The sequence below is a fragment of the Scyliorhinus torazame genome, chromosome 6 (genome assembly GCF_047496885.1).
Source record: "Scyliorhinus torazame isolate Kashiwa2021f chromosome 6, sScyTor2.1, whole genome shotgun sequence".
In the NCBI taxonomy this organism is placed as follows: domain Eukaryota; kingdom Metazoa; phylum Chordata; class Chondrichthyes; order Carcharhiniformes; family Scyliorhinidae; genus Scyliorhinus; species Scyliorhinus torazame.
The window spans coordinates 163,292,447-163,320,298 of NC_092712.1; positions in this window are offsets into that span (position 1 = coordinate 163,292,447).

The window sequence follows — 27,852 nt, forward strand, 5'->3', positions numbered from 1 at the left end:
AACTTTGTTGCAGTGTTAATGTAAGCCTACTTCTGACAATAAAGATTATTATTAATTTCCCCCTGCATGTGTTACCAAAAACGTTAAATCTTTGTCCCCTGGCCCTTGTACTATCAGCAAATGTGCGTTTTCCCTTGTCCATCTAATCCAAACATGTCATAATATTGTACACCAATATCAAATCTGCTCCCCCTCCCCTTCCTTCCCAAGGAGAAGTAGCCCAACTTCTCCAAAAGTAACTTTGTAGTCAAAACTCCCCTGGAACCATTCTGGTAAATCTCCTCTTTACCCTGTCAAGAACATTCACTTCCTTCCTAAAGCATCATGATCAGAACTGGACACAATACACTGGTTGTGGTCTAACCAGAGCTTTACAAAGATTCAGCATAACTTCCCTGCTGTTGTGCTCAATGCCTCTATGGAGCCTTTATGAGGTCTGTGTGAAGCCCATGATCCCATATGCTTTATTACTGACTAGTCTCTCAATAAGTCCTGACACCTTCAAAAATCGACGGACATACACCCCCAGGGCCCTCTGTTCCTGCACACTCTTTGGAACTCTGCCATTAAGTCTATACTACCTCTCACTATCTGTTCTGCCAAAATGTATCACCTCAGAGATATCCAAGTTCTCACCCATCTGGCACATCAGGAATTGACCATTTGCCATGGAGCTAGATTGCATTTAGGAATACAGGAACATTTTAATTCATGATATTAGTGTACCAGGGCTTTCAATGATGAGTTGCAGCTTGAATGTATGCCTTGCTGGAATCTGGATGACCCTGGTGGGGAATGAAGGCTGTGAAGTGTCGTGACAGTCTGTCATAGACCAACAATCAATAGGGGATCAGGTTTTTAGCATGTGTACTTGAGCCTACCCTCGTGGGTATGGTGGTTTTCCAGGCTTCAGATCAGCATGGAACCAATTGTATTGATTTTCTCTTGCAGCAACGACACTTACAGCCTACCTACACAATAGGGATTACAATGCCAATAGTCATCAAGGTCACTTTATTCCTCCGCTTGTTTCCAAACTCTCTTAGGATCACCTTTAATATTAGCCAATGTGACGCACACATACACATAAAGCAGGTGACTCATGTGCAGGTCAATAGGACCAGAGCTTTCATCTATTTTGCCATGACTGCCTATGCCATTTCATTGTCACATTTCTCAAAGTCCTATCTCTGGGGATGTGCCAATAGTTGCTGAACAGATCAATCCTCCTTACTTTCACCTCAGACAGCAGAGGCACGACTTTCTCCAGCCAGCTCATTGAGTATTCAGGTTGTGCACCTCTTGTTTTCATTTTTGCTTGGTTTCCCTTGGCTTTTCCCAGAGACATCTTTTCCTCCATTTTGTTAAGACTGAAATGATTTTAGTCCTCATGTGAAGTAATTTATCTTTGGCTCCAAGCCACTGACCCGATCTGATCTTGAAATTCCTTAAAGATGGCTTGGCATGATATCAGCAATCACGAATCTTGGTTCATTTCTGCCTTATCTTTTGAGCATAGGCAGCAGGCATTTTATCATCGCTCTCCATCAGCCACATTTCATAGAATTTACAGTGCAGAAGGAGGCCATTCGGCCCATCGAGTCAGCACCAGCTCTTGGAAAGAGCACCCGACCTAAGGCCCACACCTCCAGCCTATCCCCATAACCCAGTAACCCCACCCAACACTAAGGGCAATTCAGCATGGCCAATCCACCTAACCTGCACATCTTTGGACTGTGGGAGGAAACCGGAGCACTCGGAGGAAACCCACGTACACACGGGGAGAACGTGCAGACTCTGCACAGACAGTGACCCAAGCCGGGAAATCAAACCTGGGACCCTGGAGCTGTGAAGCAATTGTGCTAACCACAATGCTGCCGTGCTGCCCTTTTAACAGATAGCGAGTCAGCCTTTACATTTTGCTATTTTTAATGTTCCCTTACTGTTCTTTTTTTAATTGTGCACCATTTCTGAACACTTGATACCCTTGCACGGTTATTCTGCCCAGGTTATCTGCTGCCGCACTACTATCATTGGGTCTCACTGACTGCCTGTACATGTCACTCATGGCTCATGTCTCTGTTTTCACTTCTGCTCAGCTTCCTCCTCACAGCCCCAGATAAAAGGAGAATGAGAACATAATCAGTCGGACAGGCCACAGTTTGAGATTGACAATGAATAAATTGTAAAATGTTAAATAGAAAGGGCTCCAAGAAGCATTTCATGAAAAGAGAAATAAGGGAGAAAAGATAGTAAATATTCAAACATAAGTTATGGAGTTGTGGTGATGGTCCCATTCAGGCAACACAGCTGGGTAAGGGTCACAAGGCTTATGCGACCATTTGGGACCCAGAGTGTGGAATCACTCTGTGGTGAGAGAGACTCTGAGGTAAAGAGACATTTTGGGAGCAACCTACAGCCATGAGACTTCTGTACAATTCTTACTGATAAATACTTTTTGTGTTCATTCATGAAGTCTGTGAAAGTGCATCTTTATACCTGGCGATGGGGATACATTTTCCTGACATCTGTAGTATCCTGTTTTAATCAAAGTATATTAAAAAAATACTCACCAGAATGCCTCTCTTTGGGCAAATGGCTCCTCCATGGAGGACTGGGTACAATACATTGAACACCTTGGATATTATTTCCAAGCAAATGAAATAGGGGAGGAGTTGAAACACAAAGGAATTATCCTAAGTATTTTGTAGAACTCAGACCTATAACCTTATTCGCAGTCTTCCAGCCTCAAGCACACCCGACTACAAATCATTTAGTGAGCTAATGGATTTAGCAAAGGCTCAATTGCAACCTTAATCAATCATCAGTCATGCTCCAAAGATTCAAATTTAATTCGAGGGTGAGAGCCCCAGGCGAAGTGATCGTGATTTACATTGTGAAACTGAAGCAATTATCAGAATATTGTGATTTTGGAACCACCCTAAATGACATGTTACGGGATAGGTTAGTCTGTGACATGAATAATGATGCTATTCAACGCAGACTACCTGCAGAGGTCAACATAAATTTTCAAAGAGAAATGGAAATAGCGCTGGCCATGGAAAGCACTGAAAAAGGTGCACAAAAGCTGCAGAGCACACAAAATGGCACCGTTCACCAGTTAGCATGGGAACGTGCAGCAAGCTGAGGCACCAAAACCACCATAGCAGCCGTGAAGTGTGAAACAATTTCAGCCACCAACAAAACAAAAAGATACAGAATTGACAATCAGTTAGCAATGCTTAAAGTGGAATGTTACCTATGTGGAGGTAACCACACTCCTGAATGTCGGCTTAAGGAGGCTGAGTGTTTTTTTGTCACAAAAGAGGACATTTGATAAAGCAGTGCAGAGCTAAGTCAAGATCGTTGAGTAATCAATCAACTACAATGTTGCAAGCATACAATGTGGAAGGGCTTAGCACCCATGATCCTGGTTTTCACTCTGTTTAATCTAAAATAGGCAAAATAGGTCCTATGACTACAATGCTCTGGGTAAATGAGAAGCCTCTTGGGATGTAAGTGGATACAGGGCATTAGTCACTCTTCTGGGTCAGCATACATTTCAGTACCTAAGAGAGAGTCCAACCATTGAACTAGAAGAACATTTCTGCCAAGTTAAAAACTTAAGCTAGAGAAGCAATAAAAATGAAAGGCACCACAATGATACCTGTAAGCCATGGACAACAGTCTACCCAGCACCCAGTCGATAATAGTGAAGGATGAAGGAACAAGTCTTCTTAGCAATGATTAGCTGGAAGAAATCAAGTTGAATCAGACTGAGATTTTTCAAGTGTGGGAAGGGGTCTGCCCCAACTGATGAGAAAATATAAGAATGCCTTCTGTGACGAATTAGGCAAAATCAAAGGACTACAAGATTTATGCGGATCCAGAGACAACTCCCTGATTCTTTATGGCAAGACCGGTACCATGTGCCTTATGAGAGAAAGTGGATACTGAGTTAAACAGGTTTGAAAAACTAAGCATTATCCAGCCAGATCAGTACTCAGAATGGGATGCACCGATAGATCCTGTATTGAAACCGGACAAGACCGTCCACATTTGCGGCGATTATAAGGTAACAGTTGATTAGGCTGCCAAGCCTGATAAATATATAACCCCAAGAATTGAAAAGCTGTTGGCAAAGCTGGCAGCAGGTCAATCTTACACAAAGCTGGATATGAGTCACACCTACCAGCAACTAGAATTAGATTGGATTGGATTGGATTTTGTTCATTGTCACTTGTAATGAGGTCCAGTGAAAAGTATTTTTATGTGTGCAACTAAAACAGACCATATAGTACATGAAAAGAAAAGAAAATACATAATGAAGCTTCCTGGGAGGTATGTCATGATAAATACACACAAAGGCCTGTTTCAGTACATATGCTTGCATTTTAGCGTGTCTTTGGCATGTGCAATATTCCAAAGGACAATGGAGAGTCTGCTACAGGTGCGACCGCAGGTTGTAGTATACCCTGACAAAGTCCTTATAACTGGATCGACAGAGGAACATAGGAATTAGCAGCAGAAGTAGGCAGAAGTAGGCTATGTCCTGACACTGGCGTGGGAACGGTGGCGTTTTACGACTGAATATTCAGCGCAAAATGGCCACCGATCCTCCGTTTGGCTGGGGGCTAGTAGGAAGGCAGCGTAGAACACCCGGCTCCAGCTGCCGATACAGCCCGGAGAATTACCGTGTCCGCGCACGGCTGGCGCCATGTTGCACAGCCTGTAAAATAGTGCCCCCTTTGGCCGGCTCGCGAGCCTCCCAACAGTGCCCCTAGCCTCTGACAAAGTCCCCCTGCCCATGGATCAGCTCTCCCCCGACTGTGGCGGCGCTAGACTGAATCCGCAACCGCCACGCCAAGTTCCCGACAAATGATAGCACACGCGACCGACGCCGTTGGAGACTCGGCCGGTCGGGGGCTGAGCATCGGGGGGAGGGCCTGTCCTGAGTCAACGGCCTGAGGCCGTCGCTACGGCTTGCGGCTTACTCATAGAGCGCACCGCTTTGGAGGGGGTGGAGCATTGCGGAAACGAGGATTGTCCAGCCGATCGCCGAACGCGATTTCGGCATCGGTGACCGGAGAATCCCGCCCAACACTTTTAAAAATAAATTTAGAGTACCCAATTCATTTTTCTTTCCAATTAAGGGGCAATTTAGTGTGGCTAATCCACCTAGCCTGCACATTGTGGGAGTGAAACCCAAGCAAACATGAGGAGAACATACAAACTCCACACGGACAGTGACCCAGCGCCGAGGTCGAACCTGGGACCTCGGTGTATAAGGCAGCAGTGCTAACTGCTGTGCCACCGTGCTGCCCTCTGAAAGACACAGTTAAGGTAATAAAGGAGACGCCTGATCCCCACAAAAACAACTGAACTCAAATCATTTTTGGGAATGATAAACTACCAAGGATGTTTTTTTTACCAAACTTATCAATGGTATCGGCACCTTGCATATTCTGCAAAAGAAACATGATCAATGGTCTTGGAAGGCTCCCTAGGAGGAGGCTTTCAACAGAGGAAAGCAATTTCTGCATTCCTCAAACCTGTTAATATACTTTGACCCATCTAAAGAACTGATATTCACTTGTGATGCCTCTCCATATGGTGTTGGTGCGGTGTTGACCCATGAGGTGTACGAATGCTCTGAAAGGTCGATAGGGTATGTGTCAAGAACTCTCTCAAAGGCCGAAAAAGGCTACTCACAAATCAAGAAGGAAGGACTATCAATAGTCATTGGCATCAAGAAAGTCCACCAGCACTTACATGGTCGACACTTTACCATTCTTTCTGACCACAAACTGCTCTTGGGTCTTTTCAAAGAGAACACGGCTACCCCCCAATTGCCTTGGCAAGAATTCAATGGTAGGCATTAATTCTGTCCACATTGGAATATGTTTTCAAGCATGAATCTGATATATACACCTTGGAGGCAATGCAGCAAAGGTTTACCAGATTGGTTCCTAAGATAAAATGTCCATCCTGTGTTGAGAAGTTTAGTAAATTGGGCCTATGATCCAGAATCTTTAAGAATGAGAGGCAATGTTGTAAAAATGTACAATCACATGGGCTCAACCTTAGAATAAGGTGCGGACCATTTAGGATTGTGATGAGAAGAATTTCCTTCACTCGGGGGTTGTGAATCATTGGAATTCTGTATTCTAGACAGGAACCAATTTCAATGAAACTTTGCTGCACTTCCCCCTAGACATGTATATCTTTCCCTAGATACCAAAACCAAAACTAATTGAATCTTTTGATCTTGGGAGAGATAGATTTTTGATATTGTTGGGGATCAAGGGGAATATAGTGAGTAGGCAGGGAAGTGGAGTTAAGGCAGAAGGTTAGAGGTACAGGTCCATTCCTGTTCCTGTTTCTTGTTATGTTCTTCATTAAACACAAATCATCCAAATACATTTCAACCTGGTTGTATGTCTGTCATGTTATCACAACGATATAATACCTTGGGCTTATTTATTGTACAAGATGCAAGGCACCAATCAACCAATTGGTAAACACGTGGGTTTATTTAATAAAAATAGGAACATTGAGAACAGTTATAATGGAGGCATCAAAGCTGTGCTTCTTTTAGGCAATCGAATAAACTAAAGGCCTTGATATCCAGCAGACACCGTGTGTTCTCTTTCTAAGGAAGAGCTGTGCTTCTTTCCATTAATAAAATAAAATAAAAAAACAAACTGTGGGAGTGTTCTTTTCAGCGCTGATCGGGGCACCCATCCTGCCCGGCCAGCATGATGGCAAAAGCCAGGCCTCCAGATTTTCCATGTGCAGAGTGCCAGAAAATCTGGAGAGATAACTTGGCTATACATCCGGAGAGCTACACATTGGTTTTTGCACCTCAGTCAGCACTCTACAAAGTGAAAAATACCACCCATCATAACCAGATGGAAACTCCAAGCCATTGTTTTGTATTAATATCTACTTTTTTTCCTGTTAAAATTAGCCATGACTTGGCCTGACGGGAGCTCCACATTACGGTGAATGAAATTGGCTATATTAATCATTATCTTTTCATTTTAAAATATACTTTGCACTAATTTCTACCACCTTACATTTTACACAGTGTCAAATAGCAAAGCAGCTATGGTGAAATTAAGATTTTCTTTTGATGATATGCAGTCAGTATGCTCTATCAAAGATTTTTTTGTTATCGGAAAGAACATGTTGAAGCATTTTAAATGCATTTGAACCTGAACTATCCTAGTTCTGTGGTGGCCCCTGACCTCCAACGTATTCAAACACTAGCAATAAAATCACATTTTAAAAATAGTGCGCAGAACTTAATTCCAAAGCTGGGTGTGGGCGAGGATGCAGGCGGGAGGGTAAAGCTCTGGAAGGCAGACTGCACAGGTGATTTAAATGCTCCTCGCTTTGGGGACGCCAACATGACCAGGCTTCTTGTGTGGGGCACCCTGTTCCCCTGAGGGGGACGGAGAACCAGCAGCAGGATCAGAAATGCCGCCTGAGAGGTATTGGCAGCGGTGAGTGCAGGCAGCATGACCAGGAGGACCACTGTCCAGTGTCAGGAGAAGACCAATGATCTCCCACTTGCAAGCTGCAAGGTTTTTTTGTATTCGTTCATGGGTATCGCAGGCTGTGCCAGCATCTATTGCCCATCCCTAATTGCCCTTGAGGGAACAGTTAAGAGCCAATACTACTAGGTGATCCCAGAAACCAGCTGGGTCCCAGCCAGATGTTGAACGTCTGGACAAGGTTCTCCCAGAGCTGATGCAGATGATAGGCCACAGCTGTGAGATTCAGGAGGAGGTGTCAGCGATATTCCAGTGACTGCAAGGTCAACTGGAGGAATCCCAAAGCCTTCCGGCGCAAGAGATGGTGCTGACAGTGCGTGGCACCGAGGCCAACATTACTAGGGTAGCGACCGCAGTAGAAAACCTGGAGCACGGCATCCGTGCCTTGAATGGCGGTGTCCAACGTATGGTTCAGTCTGTGACGACCATGGCCAAGGACCTCGACATCATGTACAATTCAATGAAGGACATGTCACAGACACAGGTGGGCATTGCCAAAGCACTCCAGAGCATGGCCCAGTCACTAAGGTCCACCGCTGAAGGCTTCAACACCATGGTGCTGACAGTGGGGTACCTCCAGGAGGCCCCTGGAGCTCACTCCAGCTGCACTTCTGGCCCATGGAGTCACCCAGTGCTCTACAGGCACCATCAGGCTGGAGGAAACGCTGGAGACCAACCCAGGGCCTGCCACCAAGGAGACAACGACATCTCCAGGTCTTCTGAATCCCCCCCACATCGACCAACGCACCCCCAACCCTACCCCGACACTGGTGCATCTCAAATGCAGCGGACAGAATAGAGTGGCACGGCAATGCCTGCGGCACTGGTAAGTCAGCCGGGGGCCCTCTGGCACCAGGACCCCCAGGAGACGACTGTCGAGGACATCAAAGGCCACCATGGGCATAGAAAGCAGCAGGCTATTTCCACCTCTGATGTGCATCCTGGGGACCCAGATGTAGCAGTCGACCACGAAAGATCAAGAAGAGTGAGGAGCACTGAATGGCCACTGGCGAGGTCACTATCCATAGTAATTGGGAGTGGAAATCTGACACATTAAAACATTCAGGTGCACCAGAGCTTTCCTCATAGTGAGTGCTCATCATTCTCCTGCTCTCCATAGGGACCTGCAGACAGGGCCAATATAGGTCCAGCACCCAGGAATAAAGTTATGCAGACCCATGCGAGGAGGGGTGGGGGGGTGGAAACAGGGCCTTCGGGGAGGGGGGGTGCAGGACGGTTGTTGAGCTGATATACACAGCCTTGTCCCAGGAGAATCTGGAGACGATGAGGGCCTACCTGGTCCTCCTGGCATATCGGACCCTTGCCACCACCTGTCCTCCATTCTGCAGCTCCTCCTCAGGCTCATCCTCCAGCCCCTTCTAGTCCACCTCCTCCTCCTTCAATGAGGCCTCATGCCCCTCCACCTCCTCCAGCATCTCGCCCCACTGCTGTGACAAATTGTGGAGAGCACAGCAGACCACCACAAGCGGGAGACCCTCTGGGGGAGTATTGTAGAGCCCTACCAGAGGGTCCAGGCATAGGAACCTCATTTTGTGCAGCCCGATGCACCAGTCAATGACAGGACGGGTGGTAGCATGGGCCACATTATAATGAGTCTACGCCTCGGTCTCAGGGCTCTGCACTGGCATCATCAGCCATGGCCTCAGCGGGTATCACTTGTTCCCCTCGAGCTAAACCGTCATCCTGAGGTGGTCTTCAAAGACACCAGAGATCACCAAGTGCACCAGGATGTAGCTGTCATGCACACTCCCAGGGTAATGGGCACACACGTGCATGATCCTCAGGTGGTGCTCGCACATGAGTTGAACATTCAAGGAATGGAACCCCTCCCTGTTAATATAGGTTACTCCCTGGTGCTTGCAGGACGACATGTGTGCCGTCGATCACCCCCTGCACCTGGGACAACCCAGTGATGGCGGGGAATCTTGCAGCCCCAGCATTTTGGTGTGCCTGGTCCAGCTCTAAGGTAATATAGTCTGATGCCCAGGCATACAGAGCATATGTCCTCCCGGATGTGCCTGTGGACTGAAGATTGTGATATGCCACACAGGCCCCCCCTCGAGCACTGGAATGACCCAGTGGCGTAAAGGTTTACTGCTGCAGTGACCTTCACAGCCACCGGGATTGGGTGCCCTCCTCCTCCAAAAGGTGCCATGTCTGCGAGGTGCTGCACTGTCTCTCTGTTCAGTCACAGTCTTCTGCGGCATACGCTATCCGTCAGCTCATGGAAGGACCAACGACTCCTGTTCACCTTGGCACGCTGCTGGCCTTCCCTTCTGGCCCCTTCCTCTACCTGATGGGCAGCCAGGTCTTCAGCGTGTGCGTCGGCCTCCTACACATGGGGTGCCCCCTCCAGCCTGCGATGGCCTTGCTGCCATCTTTGGCATCTGCCCAACTCAGTTGCGACAAGCACGGCGAGGGCAGCCTCCACGGGATCTACACCGGCAAACATATTTGTATCAGGAAGCAATTGGAAAAGGAGAGAGACCAACAATCAAAAAGGGTTTCCAATCCGGGACCTTCAAATCCTCAGGCTTCTCCCAGTCTGATGCACGATCAATTGCACAAAGACTAAAGTTGGGTACAACTGTGGCTTTATCACAGTCAGATGCATGGCCTCCTGCTGCAGCTGGCGAAATGGCAGGGCACTGGAGGTCATGCATATTTATACAGTTCTCCCTGGGCGGAGCCAACCGGCAGGAGCTACCGGCGAACCTGTAGAGCAGATCCTACCTTACATCTCCTATTACAGTGGTTCACCACATTCACCCCCTGTTAAAAATGAGTCCAGCGGGGGTGACGTGAAACTATATACAATTAGTGCAATTAGGTACAGTGGTAGGGAAAGAAAAGTCCATGTTGACGGTCCGGAGTCCGTCAAAAGTTCAGCCGGTCCGGTGCTTTGGTGCTTCGTTGGGAGCGGCGTAACGGTGGCGGCGAAGTCGGTGCTGGTGGAGGTGGCACCGATGGCGGTGGTGGCGGTACTGATGCTGGCCAGTCATCGGGGAACTCCGGGAGCGTGTAGAAGTCCTCTTCGTTCTCTTGTGCAGAAAAGGGGAGGGGGGGTGGTCTGGTGGGGTTAATATTGGCGGCGCGGTGGGAGGTGGGCGCATTGGTGGGGGGTGTGTGTTGGGGTGGAACCTGACGGTGCCAGGTCCCTGAGTGAGACAGTATCTTGGTGGCCGTCGGGGAACTCAACGTAGGCATATTGAGGGTTGGCGTGGAGCAGGTGAACCCTGTCCACCAAGGGGTCCGCCTTGTGGAGTCGGACGTGCCTACGGAGAAGGACCGGTCCTGGGGCAGTGAGCCAAGTCGGGAGCGACACTCCGGATGTGGACTTCCTGGGGAAGGTAAAAACACGTTCGTGGGGTAGGTTATTAGTGGCGGTGCACAATAGTGACCAGATGGAGTGCAGAGCGCCAGAGAGCGCCTCCTGCCAGCGAGAGGCTGGGAGGTTCCTGGACCATAGGGCCAGCTGGGCGGCCCTCCAAACCGTTCCATTCTCCCGTTCTACTTGCCCGTTTCCCCGGGGGTTGTAGCTGATTGTCCTGCTGGAGGCTATACCCCTGCTGAGCAGGAACTGACGCAGCCCATCGCTCATGAATGAGGATCCCCTGTCACTATGGATGTAGGCGGGGAAACCGAACAGAGCGAAGAAGGTGCTGAGGGCATTGATGACAGTGGCAGACGTCATATCGGGGCATGGGATGGCGAAGGGGAATCTGGAGCACTCATCGACCACCCTGAGAATGCATGTGTTACGGTCGGTGGGGAAAAGGGGCCCTTTGAAATCCATGCTGAGGCGTTCAAAGGGGTGGGACGCCTTCACCGGGCGCGCACGGTCCGGCCGGTAGAAGTGCGGCTTGCACTCCGCACAGACCTGGCAGTCCCTGGTGACTGTCCGTACTTCCTCAACGGAATAGGGCAGATTGCGAGCTTTGACCAGATGGTACAATCGAGTGACCCCCGGGTGACAAAGGCTGTCGTGTAGGGCCCGGAGTTGGTCCACTTGTGCGCTGGCACATGTACCTGGGGAGAGGGCGTCTGGGGGCTCGTTGAGTTTACCGGGGCGATACAAGATCTCGTAATTATAGGTGGAGAGCTCGATTCTCCACCGCAAGATTTTATCATTTTTGATCTTGCCCCGCTGTGTGTTATTGAACATGAGGGCTACCAACCGTTGGTCCGTAAGGAGAGTGAATCTCTTACCGGCCAGGTAATGCCTCCAATGCCGCACAGCTTCAACGATAGCTTGGGCCTCCTTTTTGACGGATGAGTGTCGAATTTCCGAGGCATGAAGGGTGCGGGGAAAGAATGCCAAGGGTCTGCCTGCCTGGTTTAGAGTGGCGGCAAGGGCGACGTCTGAAGCGTCGCTTTCTACTTGGAAAGGCAGTGACTCATCCACTGCGTGCATCCCGGCCTTGGCAATGTCTGCTCTGATGCGGGCGAAAGCATGTTGTGCCTCGTCCGCAAGGGGGAATTGGGTGGGCTGATTGAGTGGGCTGGCCTTGTCCGCATATTTTGGGACCCACTGAGCGTAGTAGGAAAAGAACCCCAGGCAGCGTTTGAGGGCCTTGGGGCAGCGGGGGAGGGGAAGTTCCATGAGGGGGCGCATGCAGTCGGGGTCGGGCCCGAGAAGTCCATTTTGGACTATATAGCCGAGAATGGCTAACTGGGTCGTGCTGAACACACACTTCTCTTTGTTGTAGGTCAGGTTGAGAAGAGTGACAGTGCGGAGGAATTTATCGAGGTTGGCATCGTGGTCCTGCTGGTCATGGCCGCAGATGGTGACATTATCTAAGTACGGAAAGGTGGCCCGCAGCCTTGATGTAGGCCTCAAAACATGCTAGCCAGTGAGTAAAGTCTTTTCTGGCATCGGGCGAGTGCGGATCCAGCTGCAGGGGATCGGGCTTAATTCTGATATCCATTCTGTGGAAAATCTGACTGTAATAAATTGATGCACGATCAATTGCACAAAGACTAAAGTTGGGTACAACTGTGGCTTTTTTACAGTCAGATGCGTGGCCCCCTGCTGCAGCTGGCGAAATGGCAGGGCACTGGAGGTCATGCATATTTATACAGTTCTCCGTGGGCGGAGCCAGCCGGCAGGAGCTACCGGCGAACCTGTACTACAGGTCCTACCTTACATCTCCTATTACAGTGGTTCACCACACAGTCTTACAATGACTGTTACACTTTCTCTCAGAGTGCCATCCAGCGAGCCAATTGTATTGGTAAACCTTACTCTGCACACTGACTCCCGGCCAGATCAGGAACCTCTGGACATCAGGCTCCTGCCAGGAAGATTAGGGAGCTTGTGATCAGCTATCTCCGCTCATCCAAACACTTTTCTTTTAGCTGCAAGAGGATCCTCAGTGGTGAACATAAGAACATAAGAACTAGGAGCAGGAGTAGGCCATCTGGCCCCTCGAGCCTGCTCCACCATTCAATGAGATCATGGCTGATCTTTTGTGGACTCAGCTCCACTTTCCGGCCCGAACACCATAACCCTTAATCCCTTTATTCTTCAAAAAACTATCTATCTTTATCTTAAAAACATTTAATGAAGGAACCTCTACTGCTTCACTGGGCAAGGAATTCCATAGATTCAAAACCCTTTGGGTGAAGAAGTTTCTCCTAAACTCAGTCCTAAATCTACTTCCCCTTATTTTGAGGCCCTAGTTCTGCTTTCACCCGCCAGTGGAAACAACCTGCCCGCATCTATCCTGTCTATTCCCTTCATAATCTTATATGTTTCTATAAGATCCCCCCTCATCCTTCTAAATTCCAATGAGTACAGTCCCAGTCTACTCAACCTCTCCTCGTAATCCAACCCCTTCAGCTCTGGGATTAACCTAGTGAATCTCCTCTGTTCATCCTCCAGTGCCAGTACATCCTTTCTCAAGTAAGGAGACCAAAACTGAACACAATACTCCAGGTGTGGCCTCACTAACACCTTATACAATTGCAGCATAACCTCCCTAGTCATAAACTCCATCCCTCTAGCAATGAAGGACAAAATTCCAGTTGCCTTCTTAATCACCTGTTGCACCTGTAAACCAACTTTTTGCGACTCATGCACTAGCACACCCAGGTCTCTCTGCACAGCAGCATGTTTTAATATTTTATCATTTAAATAATAATCCCTTTTGCTGTTATTCCTACCAAAATGGATAATCTCACATTTGTCAACATTGTATTCCATCTGCCAGACCCTAGCCCATTCACTTAGCCTTTCCAAATCCCTCTGCAGACTTCCAGTATCCTCTGCACTGTTTGCTTTACCACCTATCTTAGTGTCGTCTGCAAACTTGGACACATTGCCCTTGGTCCCCAACTCCAAATCATCTATGTAAATTGTGAACAGTTGTGGGCCCAACACTGATCCCTGAGGGACACCACTAGCTATTGATTGCCAACCAGAGAAACACCCATTAATCCCCACTCTTTGCTTTCTATTAATTAACCAATCCTCTATCCATGCTACTACTTTCCCCTTAATGCCATGCATCTTTAAGCACAAAGCCCTGCTCTTTAATGTTTGATTTTTGGCAGCTGCCTCTATGGTTTAAAATTAAAAACAATTGTTCATGGTATTTGGACATCACTGGCTGGGCCAGCATTTACTGCCCATCCCTGAGGGCATTTAAGAGTGAACCACATTGCTGTGGGTCTGGAGTCACATGTAGGCCAGACCAGGTCAGGACGACAGATTTTCTTCACTGAAGGGCAATAGTGAACCAGATGGGTTTTTACAACAATCGACAATGGTTTCATGGTCATCATTGGACTTTTAATTCCAGATTTTTATTGGATTCAAATTCCACCAATTGCCCTGGCGGGATTCAAACCCATATCAAACAGAGCAATACCCTGAGTCTCTGGATTAGTAGTCCAGTAGCAATACCACTCCGCCAGTGCCTTCCCTACTCACACTCCTAATGTATAGGCACACTGTTCAGGCATCAAGTTTTGCTGGACATCCTGTCCACTAATCATCCTCTGAGACATGGCACCTGTTCCATCTTTGAAAAGGAGCACTAAATGACGGCCATGTGAGTACTCACGGGGCAGTCAGGTGACTCTTTGGAGAGTGCTGCATTCAACTTCAATCCTGTTAATGAGATTGAAATGAATGTAAATTAAGCTTCTCACCATTTTTGGGCGCGATCCGGAACTCACCACTGGGAGCGGGCAGGGTGAATTTCAAAATGGTTCCTACCCAATGGGAATCTCGATGTTGGTCTTTCCCACTATTCACCCAGCACACCCGGATTCGGGCTAGGCTCAACGTGATGGCTACATCACGCCTGAATATCAAGGCTTGACTGGGAGCCAGTGTAGAAAATGGTGCAGGGGTACGAAACTTGCTGCGAGTTAAGACACAGGCTGCATAATTTTGGATGACCTCAAGTTTACGGAGATTAGAATGTAGGAGACCAGCCAGGAGTGCATTGGAATAGTTGAACCTAGAGGTAGCAAAAGCATGAATGAGAGCTTCTGGTTGTAATAATCAACAAATGGGTTTCCCAAGACATGTGGAACTTACTCGGGTTAGCAAGAGTGAGGTGGGAAGCCATTGCTCATTCCAGATGACAAGGTAGAAAGTCTTTCAAGACTGAAATTGCATAGCTACTGGTCAGCCTCTTGAAAGGCTTGTGCTCGCAGTTGTTGTTCTAAGAGTGTAATTTCACTGTTTTAAAGGTCATTTTAACAATTTTAACAATTTGGGAAGTAATTTCATTAACCTTGGACTTTACTCACCTTAATCTGCACTTCCCTCCTGTCAGCCTTCAGCATGGGAACAACTTTTGCAACTGAGGTATGGACCTTTGATGAAGAACAGTAGCAGCTACACTGACACGAACAGCACCAGGCACAGCAGGAGTAGCCAGATCCCACTCCACAGGAAATAAGGGCTGGACACAGAACTCCAGCTCAAAGGAGGTGATACTCCCAGGAAAGGGTTTACAGGCAGGAGTGGGATTCCTCAATATGACTGAACAACAGTGCCGCAGGAAACCCAGGCTTTCGCAATAGGTTGTTGCTGATGTCCGAGGCCTTGCAAATGAGCTGCTTAACGATGTGCACCCCTCTTTCGACTTTGCCATTGGACTGCGGATAGTGTGGACTGGAGGTGACATGTCTGAAATTGTAGCTCTTGGCAAACGTGGACCATTCTCAACTGTGGAAGCACGGGCCATTGTCACTCTTGATGGTGTTCGGGGTGCCGTGCCATGAGAATGTATCTTTACACGCTTTGATGATGGTCCGTGAGGTGAGGTATGGCAGCTTCAGCACCTCAGGATAGTTCGAAAAGTAATCGATGATTAAGATATAGTCGTGACCAGTTGCGTGAAATAGGTCAATGCCAACCTTGGACCACGGAGAGGTCTCTAGGCCATGTGGTTGGAGCGTCTCCTTGCTCTGCGCTGGTTGGAACCTCTGACAGGTTGCGCAGTTCAGGACCTTGGGCGGTATTCTCCGCAATCGGTGCGATGTCCGCCGACCGGCGCCAAAAACGCGCGAATCAGTCCGGCATCGCGCCGCCCCGAAGGTGCGGAATTCTCCGCATATTGGGGGGCCGAGCCCTCACCTTGAGGGGCTAGGCCCGCGCCCGACTGATTTCCGCCCCTCCAGCTGGCGGGAAAGGCCTTTGGTGCCCCGCCAGCTGGCGCGGAAATGACTTTGCCGTGCGGCACAAGCGCGGGAGTGTCAGCGGCCGCTCACGGCTTCCCCGCACATGCGCAGTGGAGGGGTCTCTTCCGCCTCCGCCATAGTGGAGACCATGGCGAAGGCGGAAGGAAAAGAGTGCCCCCACGGCACAGGCCCGCCCGAGGATCGGTGGGCCCCGATCGCGGGCCAGGCCACCGTGGGGGCACCCACCCAGGGCCAGATCGCCCCGTGCCCTCCCCAGGACCCCGGGCCCGCCCGCGCTGCTTTGTCCCGCCGGTAAGAGAGGTGGTTTGATTCTTGCTGGCGGGACAGGCATTCCGGCAGCGGGACTTCGGCCCATCGCGGGCCGGAGAATCACCGGGGCGGGGGGGGGGGGCGCCGACCGGCATGGTGCAATTCCCACCCCTGCCGAATATCCGGTGCCGGAGAATTCGGCAACCGGCGGGGGCGGGATTCACGCCAGCCCCCGGCAGTTCTCCGACCCGGCGGGGGGCCGGAGAACCCCGCCCCATGTCTGTGATGCCCTGGTTGATGCTGGGCCAGTAGACAGCTTGCCGGGCCCTGCGTCTGCACTTTTCTACGCCCAGGTGTCCCTCATGAATCTGCCGCAGCACCATGCTCTGGAGACGTAGCGGGATGACTATCCTGTCCAGCTTGAGCAGGATGTCATCGATCAGCATCAGGTCGTCCTTGACGTTGTAGAATTGAGGGCATTGCCCTTTCTGCCAGCCTTTGCTGAGGTTGTGGATGACTCACTGCAACTTTGGCCGCCTCTTCTCGGATGAGAACGATCTTCTCATCTGTTGCCGGGAGAGTGCTTGCACACAGTTGTAACTGCAATTTAATGTGCTGGATGGTCTCCAGTGGTTCACTCGGTGAGTTGACGGAGCGGGACAATGCACCAGTGATGATGAGCTACTTGCCAGGTGTATATACCAAATTGAAATCATACCTCCAGAATTTGAGCAGAATTCTCTGCAAAGGAGGCGTCATGACGTTCAGGTCTTTTTGGATGATGTGGACCAGAAGCCTATGATCCATCTCAACAGTAAATGTTGGCAAGCTGTAGACATAATCATGACATTTGAGGATGCCGGTGAGAAAACCTAAACACTCCTTCTCAATCCGCGGGTACCTGATCTCAGTGGGTGTCAGTGCCTGGATCAGAGACATGCATTAGCGTATGCTACTGGTACCCAGGATGACGTGTCATCTCTTTGAAGCAACACCGCCCCAATGCCATCATGACTCGCATCTGTGGATATCTTGGTCTCTCAGTCTGGGTCAAAGAATGCAAGGACGGGTGCAGTGGTGAGCTTGGCTTTCAGCTCCAGCCACTCTGTTCGGTGCTCCGCCTTCCACTCAAAGGCGGTTGATTTTTTCACCAGGTTGCGTAGGGCCGTGGTGTGTGTGGTCAAATTTGGGATGAACTTGCCAAGGAAATTGACCATTCCCAGGAAGTGCAGTACTGCCGTCTTGTCCTCGGGTCGTCCATTGCCTCGATGGCTTTAATTTTGTCTGTGTCCGGGCGCACACCGTGTTGTGAAATCTGATCGCCCAGGAACTTCAGCGTGGATATCCCAAAACAGCACTTGGACCTGATTAGCTTAAGGCCATGTTCATGTATGCGTCGGAATACTTTCTTGAGTCGCGACACATGTTCCTCTGGGGTTGTGGACCAGATTATGATATCGTCAACGTAGACATAAACACCTTCTATTCCCTCCACCATCTGTTCTATGATGCGATGGAAAATCCCTGATGCCCAGATGGTACCAAATGGCATTCGGTTGTAGCAGAACCTGCCAAAAGGCGTGTTGAAGGTGCAGAGCCTTCTGCTGGATTCTTCAAGTTGGATTTGCCGAAATCCTTGAGATGCGTCCAATTCTGTGAAGAAGCGCGCATGTGCTATCTCACTCGTGATTTCTTCCCTATTCGGGATGGGGTAATGTTCCCGCATAATGTTTTTGTTTAGATCCTTGGGGTCAATGCAGATGCGTAGGTCCCCCAAAGACTTCTTTACGCACACCATCGAGCTGACCCAGTCAGTTGGCTCAGTGACTTTGGAGATGATGCCTTTTTGTTGTAGACTCGTGAGCTTTGCCTTCAGGCGCTCTCTCAGTGGAGCAGGGACTCGTCATGGTGCGTGGACCACTGGCTTGGCATCAGGCCGCAGTAGAATCATGTACTCGTACGGCAGTGTGCCCATCCCGCTAAATACATCTGGGTTGGGTTAGGATGTCGTCGACGCTGGCCTGAAGATCCAAATGGGACGGCGTCATGATATAGACCCTTTGAATGAGGTTCAGTTGCTTGGAGGCATGCGCACCTAGCAGGGTCGCCCTGTCTGGTTTAACAATCTCAAAGCGGAAGCTTGCTTGTGTGTGTCGACCGGACACCTGCAGATGGCAGGACCCCAGTGCCTTGATTGCGTTTCCATTGTAGTCCAGGAGTTTGGAGGCAGATGGAAGGATTGTGGGGGGCTTCTTGATTCTCTTGTGTCCAGTTTGAACTGGATGGGGCAGTGGTTGACCTTCATCACTGCATGCCATTCGTCTTCGGAATCCATGGCCAGGATTGATTGGACTTGCGATGTGTCCGGTGTGGCGTATTCGCACTTCGTAATAATGCCTACGCGGTAAGTGTTGTCCAGGTATTCATCATCTGGATCTGTCGCATTGCCTGGATCAGAGTCATGCATTCGGTGTTGCACACTTCTGATGTGCCGCTGTCGGAATTGGGAGCGTTGGCTCCTGGCTGGTGGTGCAGATCTGTACAGGGCTGCATAGTGGTTTGGTTTCCCACAGTTTAAACAGCGCTTGCCTCTTACAGGGTAGTTTTTTAAAAAATGGGCGGTGCCACAGTTCGCACACATCATGATGTCGGCGTCAAGACGCTCAGTGCGACGTTGCGCATATGCGGTGCAGTTCGCGGACGTCTGCACCTGCGCAGTGCGGTTTTCGGCCGCTTTGTGTTCCCGATCGCATTGCGCATGCGTTGTCCCCGGGAAGAGCGTGCAAAATGGCCGCTTTCGTCAAAGTGGAGGCGTTGCATCTGGGAGATGGCCTGAACACTCTCCAACTTGTCGGAGGCTTGTTTTCCACTTTCTGCTGTTTTGTACTGTGAATAGTGATTTTTAGAGTGCTCATGCACAGTACGCGTTTCAATAGTGACTGGCAGGGTCATTTGCTTGATTTTCAACAATTGCTCTCGCAGAGGATCAGAGTGGACTCCAAAAACGATTTGGTCTCTGATCATGGAGTCAGTGATATCACCGAAGTTGCAGGATTGCGCTAGCAGTCTCAGGTTAGTTAGATAGAAGTTGAAGGATTTGTCTTTACCTTGCATCCTCTGCTTGAACATATAGTGCTCAAAGATTTTGTTGGTGCCCACCTCGCAGTGGCCGTCGAATTTGTCCAGGGTGGTTTGGTACTTTGTTTTGTCCTGCCCTTCGGAAAAGTGAAAGCAGTTGAAGATCTTTATCGCATGGACACCCGCAGTGGTGAGTAGAAGAACTATCTTCCGTGCATCGGTCGCGCCATTGAGGTCGGATGCTTCCACGTATAGGTGAAATTTCTGCTTGAATGATTGCCAGTTGGCACTAAGATTGCCTGTGGTCCTGAGCTGATGAGGAGTCTGAATCTTGTCCATTGTGCCTGTATTCAGTAGCTGGTTGTCACGGATCTTGCTGAGTTGAACTAAATAGATTGAACAGTCATTCCTGGTATCATGTTGTGTTATGCTGCTTCGGATAACGCAGGCTGCTACTTGATGCAGTCTTAACTAAAGCATCCTCCAGACTCTGAAATGAGTTCAACGTGTTGATTGAACTATTAACACAGTTCTCAAATGAGTTCGACTCTCTGCTAATCTAACTGTAGTAACTCAGTCTAACTGTACCAGCTTGCACTAAGCCACGTGCTGGGGTGTGATGCTGCTGATCAACCCTGTCTAATTCTCTAGATCTTTGTCTGTGGAAAGTGGCAGGGTGTGAATGCCTCATCCCTTTTATAGTGTTTATGTCATGCCCCCTTGTGGTGATGCCACCTCTGAGTGTCCTGACTGCCCATTGGTTGTGTCCTCTTCTGAGTGTTCATTGGTTGCATGTTTGCATATCATGACACAGACCAGCCTAGAGTGGTCATCAATCATAAGGGATTCCACTTGATCATTGTTCAGCTAGTTTGTGACCACTGGAAGGTTATCATGCAAGTCCTGCACAAGATATCCTGAAAATTGACATGATTCCATCATTTTGAGGCAGTCAAGTCTCCCACATGGTTTTTCAGACCCTATCCCACCCTTGCTGGCTGCCTCTTTAAAAGAGGAGAAAATCTCTTGTTCTATAGAGCAGAATGCTGACTTGCAATAGGTCTGTTCAACAGCACTAGCATAGACCAATTTAATCCGCCACTCTCCCAACACACTTATTTCGAAAAGGCATAACAAAAGGTTTGTGAGCAACTTGGAAAATTCACACGAAGACAAGGTTTATGGAATGAAGGTACTAAGCACATAACCTGCAAAAAAAGTCCCGTCTCTGGCTGGTGTCTTATTTATTTAATTATTGATGCTATTATTTTCATTCAATGCATTAAGGTAGTGGAACATAGAACATTGCAGAGCAGTACAGGCCCTTCGGCCCTCGATGTTGCGCCGACATGTGAAACCAATCTAAAGCCCATCTACACTATTCCCTTATCGTCCATATGTCTATCCAATGACCATTTAAATGCCCTTAATGTTGGCGAGTCCACTACTGTTGCAGGCAGGGCATTCCACGCCCTTACTACTCTCTGAGTAAAGAACCTACCTCTGACATCTGTCCTATATCTATCTCCCCTCAATTTAAAGCTATGTCCCCTCGTGCTAGCCATCACCATCTGAGGAAAAAGGCTCTCACTGTCCACCCTATCTAATTCTCTGATCATCTTGTATGCCTCAATTAAGTCACCTCTTAACCTTCTTCTCTCTAACGAAAACAGCCTGAAGTCCCTCAGCCTTTCCTCATAAGATCTTCCCCCCATACCAGGCAACATCCTGGTAAGTCTCCTCTGCACCCTTTCGAATGCTTCCACATCCTTCCTATAATGCAGCGACCAGAACTGCACGCAATACTCCAAATGCGGCCGCACCAGAGTTTTGTACAGCTGCAACATGACCTCATGGCTCTGAAACTCAATCCTTCTACCAATAAAAGCTAACACACCGTACACCTTCTTAACAACCCTTTCAACCTGGGTGGCAACTTTCAGGGATCTATGTACATGGATCCCGAGGTCTCTCTGCTCATCCACACTACCAAGAATCTTACCATTAGCCCAGTACTCTGTATTCCTGTTACTCCTTCCAAAATGAATCACCTCACACTTTTCAGCATTAAACTCCATTTGCCACCTCTCAGCCCAGCTCTGCAGCTTATCTATGTCCCTCTGTAACCTGCAACATCCTTCCGCACTGTCCACAACTCCACCGACTCTAGTGTCACCTGCAAAATTACTTACCCATCCTTCTACGCCCTCCTCAAGGTCATTTATAAAAATGACAAACTGCAGTGGCCCCAAAACAGATCCTTGTGGTACACCACTAGTAACTGAACTCCAGGCTGAACATTTCCCATCAAGCACCACTTTCTGTCTTCTTACAGCTAGCCAATTTCTGATCCAAACTGCTAAATCACCCTTAATCCCATGCCTACGTATTTTCTGCAATAGCCTACCTTGGAGAACCTTATCATACACTTTACTGAAATCCATATACACCACATCAACTGCTTTACCCTCGTCCACCTGTTTGGTAACGTTCTCAAAGAACTCAATAAAGTTTGTGAGGCACGACCTACCCTTCACAAAACCGTGTTGACTATCCATAATCAAATTATTCCTTTCTAGATTATTATAAATCCTACCTCTGATAAACCTTTCCAAGACTTTGCCCACAACATAAGTAAGGCTCACTGGTCTATAGTTACCGGGGTTGTCTCTACTCCCCTTCTTGAACAAGGGGACAACATTTGCTATCCTCCTGTCTTCTGGCACTATTCCTGTAGACAATGACAACATAAAGATCAAAGTCAAAGGCTCAGCAATCTCCTCCCTAGCTTCCCAAAGAATCCTAGGATAAATCCCATCCAGCCCAGGGGACTTATCTATTTTCACACTTTCCAGAATTGCTAACACCTCCTCCGTATGAACCTCAAGCCCTTCTAGTCCAGTAGCCTGAATCTCAGTATTCTCCTCGCCAACATTGTCTTTTTCCTGTGTGAATACTGACAAAAAATATTCATTTAGCACCTCTCCTATCTCCTCGGACTCCACGCACAACTTCCCACTACTGTCCTTGACTGGCCCTACGCTTACCCTGGTCATTCTTTTATTCCTGACATACCTATAGAAAGCTTTAGGGTTATCCTTGATCCAACCTGCCAAAGAGTTCTCATGTCCCCTCCTGGCTCTTCTTAGTTCTCTCTTTAGGTCCTTCCTGGCTAACTTGTAACTCCTGAGCACCTTAACGGGACCTTCATGTCTCAACTTTACATAAGCCTCCTTCTTCCTCTTGACAAGTGATTCAACTACTTTAGTAAACCACGGTTCCCTCGCTCAACCATTTCCTCCCTGCCTGATAGGTACATACTTATCAAGGACACGCAGTAGCTGTTCCTTGAACAAGCTCCACATTTCAATTGTGCCCATTCCCTGCAGTTTCATTCTCCACCCTATGCATCCTACGTCTTGCCTAATCGCATCATAATTGCCTTTCCCCCAGCTACAACTCTTGCCCTGCAGTATATACCTATCCCTTTCCATCGCTAAAGTAAATGTAACTGAATTGTGGTCACTATCACCAAAGTGCTCACCTACCTCCAAATCTAACACCTGTCCTGGTTCATTACCCAGTACCAAATCCAATATGGCCTTGCCTCTTGTTGGCCTATCTACATACTGTGTCAGGAAGCCCTTCTGCACACATTGGACAAAAACGGACCCATCTAAAGTACTCGAACTATAGCGTTTCCAGTCAATATTTGGAAAGTTAAAGTCCCCATAACAACTACCCTGTTACTTTCCCTCCTATCCAGAATCATCTTTGCAATCCTTTCCTCTACATCTCTGGAACTTTTCGGAGGCCTATAGAAAACTCCCAACAGGGTGACACTCCTTTCCTGTTTCTAACCTCAGCCCATAGCACCTCAGTAGCCGAGTCCTCATCAAAAGCTCTTTCTGCCACCGTAATACTGTCCTTGACTAACAATGCAACTCCTCCCCCTCTTTTACCACCTTCCCTGAGCTTACTGAAATATCTAAACCCCGGCACCGGCAACAACCATTCCTGTCCCTGCTCTATCCATGTCTCCGAAATAGCCACAACATCGAAGTCCCAGGTACCAACCCATGCTGCAAGTTCACCCACCTTATTCCAGATGCTCCTGGCATTGAATGGAGGCATCTTATGCAAAAGGGAATTAGTCAAAGGATCTGGACAAGCTTTTAAAACCTGTACTTAATGCATGCAATCAGCATTTTTGAAAGGTCACTAAATTGTGTTTCAGCTTTGCTAAGTCAGTTATTTTCCATTCATTTTGACACTTCCTTTGCTCTACGTATTTATCTGTAAGCAGTGCACAGTGCTAATATGCTGCAAAATTCCCACGACTCATCAATTGCTTCACTTTCACTTGAAAACACCTGAGCACAGATTTCTTTCAAGTAATAACTTTGACCTTAAAGCTATTTATAATGATTTTCTTCTCCAGCTGACTTTTTTTATTTGAAGTCAGAGCTAAATTGTGCTGCAGCTTTGTCTCAAATTGATTGTCAGTGGGGACACTAAAGCACAGGTGGACTGCATCCATTACATTTTTTAACTTGATTATGATGTTTTCGTCAGTCTTCGTGTGAGCTAGCTCAAGTAATGAGATATATAGATTCAACTGTTTTGATTTCTTTCAAAAAAATGATTTTATTTGGGAAAATAATGAAACAATGCATCATGTGGGTGGTTAACAGTTAGAAAGCTGTTACATCTTACATCATAAATTAGTGGATTCAGCATGAAATTGTATTTAATAGCACAGACTTTTCTTATGACAGTGACAAAATATCAATAAAACGCAAATTTGCGAAGTGTGCTTTTGACTTGTGGAGATTCAGCTCCCACCAGTGTACTGCAATATTCATATCACAAGTCAACCGGACCATATGATAAGTGACAAAAATTATGTGACTGTTGTAAACTGGCATAGAGAATTGCCTGTGCTCTCAACATCGACGGAACTTTTCAAATACTGTGTAAGCTTGCTTTGTAACGCAAGCACCGTCAGGAGGAAAAGGCCACTTCAGTGTGACAGACACTGCGGCAGCAGTGCAATGAATTGTGTGGGAAAGTGTTTGGGCCTAGAAAGTTCCCTTCTATTACACATCAGGGGTTATTTTAACATTTATAAGTGTGAAGCAGGCGATGTCAGTTCGACCACCCTCTCCCAATTTATCATCCACTTACTTCAATGAAAATTAAGATGACAGAGTGCATAATGAATGGCGAACCCAATTTTATCCCACTTTGCACTGTGGCCAAAAATTATTCCCAATCACACATAAGTTAGCATATCAAGATTGCACCATTTAGTAATCTCAGAGAAAATTCTAAGTCATAGATTCATAGAATTTTGCTACACAGAACAAGGCCCTTCAGCCCATCATGTCTGTGCCAGCCATCAAACACCTACCTCTTCTAATCCCATTTTCCAGCACTTGGTCCATAGCCTTGTATGCTATGGCGTTTCAAGTGCTCATCTAAATACTTTTAAATGTTGTGAGGCTGCCCCACCTCTACCTTTCAGATAGTGAGTTTCAGATTCTCACCACCCTCTGGTTTTTCCTCAAACTCCCTCTAAATCTCCTGCTTCTTACCTTAAATCTACCCACCTAGCTATTGACCCCTCCACTAAGGGAAAAGGTTTCTTTCTATCTACCCTATCTACATCCTTCAGAATTTTGTACATCTCAATCGGGTTCCCCCTCAGCCTTCTCAGCTCTAAGGAAAACAACCCCAGCTTTTCCAGCCTCTCTTCATAGCTGAGACACTCCAGCCCAAGCAACATCCTGGTGAATCTCTTCTGCACCCTTTCTGGTGCCATTACTTCCTTCCTATAGCATGGAAACCAGAACTGCACACAGCGGTGGCCTAATGGGCATTTTACACAGCTCCATCATAGCCTGCCTGCTCTCATATTCTGTGCCTTGGCTAATAAAGGCAAGTACTCTCTCTATCTCCTTTTTGAATGACTCCTGCTGCTCTTCACCACCTTATCTACCTTCCTGGCTGCCTTCAAGGATCTTTGGACATGCACCCCAAGGTCCCTCTGGTTCGCTGTTCTTCCTAGAGTCCTACCATTCATTGTGTATTCCCTTGCCTTATTAGCCCTCCCAAAATGCATCACCCCACACTTTTCCGTGTTAAATTCCATTTGCCACTGTTCTGCCCATCTGACCAGCCCGTCTATATTATCCTGTAATCTAAACCTTTCTTCCTCGCTATTTACCACACCACCAATTTTTGTGTCACCTGTGAACTTACTGATCATACCCCCAACATTTACTTCTGGATTATTAATGTCCACTACAAACAGCAAGGGACCCAGCACCGATCCGTGTGGTACACCACTGGACACAGGCTTCCAGTCACGAAAACACCCTTCCACTATCACCCTCTGCCTCCTGTCACAAGGCCAATTTTGGATCCAATTTGCCAAATTGCCCTAGAACCCATGGGCTCTTACCCTTCTCATCAGTCTCCCATGCGGGAACTTATAAGAAGCCTTACTGAAGTCCAAGGAGATTACATCAACTGCTCTGCCCTCATCTACATACCGAGTCACTTCATTGAAAAATTCAATCAAAATTGTTAAACATGATCCCCCCCCCACCCCCCAACAAAGTCATGCTGACAATCCTTGCTCAATCCTTGCCTCTCCAAGTGGAGATTAATTCTGTCCCTCAGAAATGTTTCCAATAATTTCCCGAGCACTGATGTTAGACTTACTGGCCATTAATTACCTGGTTTTTCCCTATTTCTTGAATAATGGTACCACATTAGCTGTCCTCCTGTCCTCTGCCACCTCTCCTATGGCCAGACAGGATCTGAAAATTAACATCAGAGCCCCTGCAATCTCCTCTCTTGCCTCACACATCAGCCTAGGACACACCTCATCTGGCCTGGGGATTTATCCACTATAAGCCCAGGGAAACCGCTAATACCTCCTCCCTCTCAAAGCTCACCTGTTCGATATATATCATAGTCCCTCTCCCTGCTTTCACCTTCTACATAGTGCATCCATAGATGGAAAATATACATTTCATACCTCATCTACGTCTTTCAGCTCCACACACACAATTGCCACTTTGGTCCCGAATGGGCCTACTCTTTCCCTGGGTACCTTCTTGCCATTAATATACTTATAAAATATCTTGCGATTATTCTTTATTTTGCCCGCTAGCCTTTTTTCATGACCCCTCATTGCTCTCCTAATTTCTTTTTGAAGCACCCCTTGCACTTTCTATCCCTTAATCTGCCATAAGTTTCCCTTGCTGTACATCTTTCAACGTCCAGGGTTCTCTGGACTTGTTGGTCCCACCCTTTAACCTTACGGAAGCATATTAGCCCTGTACTCTCTCTTTCTCCTTTTTGAATGTCTCCTGCTGCTCTGATGTGAATCTTCCTATAAATGCTTTCTCCCAGTCCACTTTGACCTATCTTATCCTATTAAAATCGGCCTTCCTCCAATTCATAAACCTTGGGCGCAATTCAACCAAAGGATTATTATGGTCTCCGGTGGGGAACGAGGTTCCATTCCCCCCGGTGGTTGGGCATGATCCAGATCACAATCCACTCACATTTAGAAATTGTTTTGCGGGTTGGGGGTAAACTGTGCCCTAAATGAGGTGTGCGGGACACAAAGACGGCGTCAGGTCCAGCCCCTCAGAAATTGCTGATCACAGACTAATGCCCCAGGCTCCACCCTCCCCCCACATCTTGCTGGAAAAGATCCCATCCCTTATTGGTGGCATCAGGCCACCCCCCCCCCCCCCCACCCCCGCCTCCGATCATCAGTACCAGCGCCGCCTCCACAGGTGAACAACACCTGGCTATGAGGTCATCAAATGTTGCCCCCTTCAGGACCTTGCCACCTCAGGCGCCGCCGCTGGTCAGTGCCAACCTGGCGTCCTGGTTTGGTACTGCTAGGGTCCCTGGCTTGTCTCCAACCACCCAGGGTCTACAAACACCGCCAAGCACTGGGTTGCTGTCTGGGTGGAGTTTGCACATTCTTCCTGTGTCTGCATGGGTCTCACCCCACAACCCAAAGATGGGAAAGGTAGGTGGATCGGCCATGCTAAATTTCCCCTTAATTGAAAAAAAAAAGAATTGGGTACTCTAAATTTAAAAAAAAAGAAAAAAGTTATGGTCACTATTACCAAAATGCTCCCCACTGATACTTCTACCACCTGCCCAGTTGTATTCCCTAAAATTAGTTCAAGTACCACCCTCTCTCTTGTAGGACTTTCTACATGCTGGCTCAAAAGACTCTCCTGGATGAACT